Below are 3,572 nucleotides of genomic sequence, written 5' to 3'. Positions count from 1 at the left end.
CCTCCCTCCCTACGTGTTCATGCCTCCTTCCATGTCTCCCAGATAAAACCCGTCCGGTCCAGCGACCTTTGCCCTCCGGCCGAACCCCCTCCTCCCGCCCGTATCATTGACGGCCATCCTGTGCACTCTGTCCGCCGGATCGTGGCTTCCCGGCGGCGTAGTCGGGGTCACCAGTACCTTGTTGACTGGGAGGGCTATGGTCCGGAGGAACGCTCCTGGGTTCCCCGCTCCTTTATCCTTGACCCCTCCCTTATTAGTGATTTCACCGCCTCTCAGCCTTCCTCCTCTTCTCGGCCGCCGGGTGGCGTCTGTTGAGGGGGGGCTACTGTTAGATTGTAGTTTTTTTTGTTTTGTTTTCCTTTGTCTGTGTTGTCCTGGCTTCCTGGGAGGTTGCTACTTCCCCTCACACCTACCAAATGCCACCACTGGGCGGAACCCCTGGAGAGGTGCGACGGCCAACCTGTAGACACACCTGTGTCTAATCTGTGAGCTGCTGAGGTGCTTTATAAGGAGCGACTAGCTGACACTCCAGTGCCTGAGTGTTTGCCTCAACTGGTAAACGTTTCACTCGAGAAAGCCCTCCTGCGTACTAAGCTGCTTTTGATCGCTCCCTGTGCTCTTTCTGACAGTTTCTCCTCGTTGTTTCCCAGAGACTCCTCGTCGTGGACGCTCGTTTTTCCCGTCTGGAAGTTCCCCTGTGTTTTTCTCGCAACTCCGCTAGTGACACCAACTGGTTTCCATCCCCGTGCGCACGCCTCCCAGGTCCCTCCAGTGGATTCCCTCCGGTTCGCCTCCGGCTGTGCCTGCCGGCGCTCGTAGCTCCGGGAGCTAGCCATCTGGACCCGCTCCGACGTCAGCTCGCTCTCCAACCGACACCCGCTTCTCCGGCTGCCGCCCCACGAAACCCTCACTCCGCATTCAAGTAAGAATCCTCCGAGACCTGCCTCTGAAATACCTCCTTGGATCTGTCCTGCACTCACGTCCTTCCTCTCCTAAACAGCTTGACGACCGGTCCCCTCCCGAATCCAGGACTGTTTTTCCCTGATCTCCACCTTCCCCCTTTCCCTTAAATAAATATTGTTTGTTTCATATCACTTTTCTTAGTGTGTTCTTGCATGTGGGTGAACAGACTAGAACCCAACATGACAATAATATCTGTAATGTCATTCTGACTAGTCCGAATGTTAATTCAAGATATCTCAAATAGAAAAGCTGTGTAATTAAAGATATCTGTAATTCATTTGGAGATATTTTAAAAGGAATTTTGACTAGTCAAAATTAGAATTCATTATATCTCTAATTTAGTTTTTCCTGGTAATCATTTGCTTTTAGGATATCTATACTTTAATTTTCACCAGTTAAAACTACATTTTTCCTATCTAAAAATACATTTAAGATTTCTTGAATGATGATGTCATTCAAGATATCTTTAATTAAAATTATGACTAGTCAAAATGAAAAACGAAATATCTTGAATTTACTAGTCATAATTTAATTGTAGATAGCTGTAATATTAGTTTAAGATAGTCAGTAATTCATTGAAGTTATCTTGAAGTCTCCCTAGAACTCAGTGGTACATCTGATGGCATTTCAACTAGTCAAAATATAATTAGAGATACCTTAAATTACTAATACGTCTAGTCATAAACCAATTTCAGATATCTGGACTGTAAGGGCGGTAAAACCAAATTTATGTTAAAAACGGCCTGTCATAGACCCTAGGCTGAACTAAATTAGCCCAAATGAGCAGCAAAATGAGGGTGCGGGAAAGACGGCTGTCAATCACTTCATCATGAAATTATATTCAATGACCGAGGCTGTGAAAAGTTAGTCCTTTGGAAAGACTCTGGGGTTTAATCAAGACTATTTGGCACCAGTTTTGTTGTAAATTTAATAAAATGTGATACAATATTTTGAATTTGTGTTCATTAGGTATTTCAATTTTTTGTCACCGATTCTGTTCATAACGTCTATGGACAGAATTTCTAGGCGCAGCCAAGGTGTTGAGGGATCCGTTTTGGTGGCCTTAGGATCGCATCTCTGCTTTTTGCAGATGATGTGGTCCTACTGGCTTCATCAGACCGTGATCTACAGCTCTCACTGGAGCAGTTCGCAGCCGAGTGTGAAACGGCCGGGATGAGGATCAGTGCCTCCAAATCCGAGGCCATGGTCTTGAGTCGGAAAAGTGCCTTCTCCGGGTCGGGGAAGATGACGGGGAGTTTAAGTATCTCTGGGTCTTGTTCACGAATGAGGGAAAAATGGAGCGGGAGATCGACAGGCGGATTGGTGCAGCGTCTGCAGTGAAGCAGGTACTGTACAGGACTGTCGTGGTGAAAAGAGAGCTGAGTCAAAAGGTGAAGCTCTCGATTTCCCGGTGATCTACGTTCCTACCCTCATCTATGGTCACGAGCTTTGGGTAGTGACCGAAAGAACGAGATCGCGAATACAAGCGGCTAAAATGATTTTCCTCCGCAGGGTGTCTGGGCTCTCCCTTAGAGATAGGGTGAGAAGCTCGGTCATCCGGGAGGGACTCAGAGTAGAGCCGCTGCTCCTCNACGGCCCCCCGGGAGGAGGCCCAGAGGAAGACCCAGGACACGCTGGAGGGACTATGTTTCTTGGCTGGCCTGGGAACGCCTTGGGATTCCCCCGGAGAAGCTGGCCCAAGTGGCTGGGGAGAGGGAAGTCTGGGTCTCCCTGCTTAGGCTGCTGCCCCCGCGACCCGACCCCGGATGAGCGGAAGATGGATGGATGGATGGATGGATGGATGGATATTTTAACATTTTTATTGTAAACACCAGGGAAGGCTTAACCCCACTATCCCGTTTATACCAGCCGTCCCTGGTCTTTCCAAAGGGCTAACTTTTCCCACCCCTATACATTGAATGTAATTTCATGGTACGGAATGATTGACAGCAGTCTTGTCCCGCCCCCTTCAGTTTCCTCAAGGAATGCTAGGCCTTCAATTATTTCTTGTTTGTTTTCTGTATTTTACACATTTTGTAATGGGTTTATATTATTTAAAGACTATGTTTCTCGGCTGGCCTATGGCTGAATGGCTTTATATTATATAAAGCCATTCAGCAATTCCCAAGTTTGTTGGTTTTGACTCCTCCACTGAAATCTCTGAAAGTTTCCTTAACTTCTTCACTGATAAAATTGTGTCAACTAGAGCTTGTATCTCTCAGTCTTCCTATGACCCTTCTATCCGTTTGCACTACTCATCTACTTTTGATCAGTTCGAGCCGGTGTCTTTCTCTCTTCTTGAGGACACAGTTGGCCACATGAGGCCCTCTGGCTCCCCTGCAGGTTCTATCCCACCTCGCTTGTTTAAAGAGGTACTTGCTACTATTGGGCCAAATGTGTCTTTCTTCAGGTATAGTACCTGGGGTTTTTAAGCATGCATTTGTATGTCCTCTACTTAAAAAAAACAGGCCTTGACCCCTCTCTTTGCTCCAATTTCAGGCCTATTTCTAATCTCCCATTTATTTCTAAAATACTAGAGAAGGTTGTTTACAACCAGTTGTTACCTTTTTTAGAGGACAATGGTATCACTGAGCCGTTTCAATCTGGGT

Source organism: Kryptolebias marmoratus, linkage group LG10 (genome assembly GCF_001649575.2).
Source record: "Kryptolebias marmoratus isolate JLee-2015 linkage group LG10, ASM164957v2, whole genome shotgun sequence".
In the NCBI taxonomy this organism is placed as follows: domain Eukaryota; kingdom Metazoa; phylum Chordata; class Actinopteri; order Cyprinodontiformes; family Rivulidae; genus Kryptolebias; species Kryptolebias marmoratus.
Note: the sequence above shows the minus strand (reverse complement) of the source record.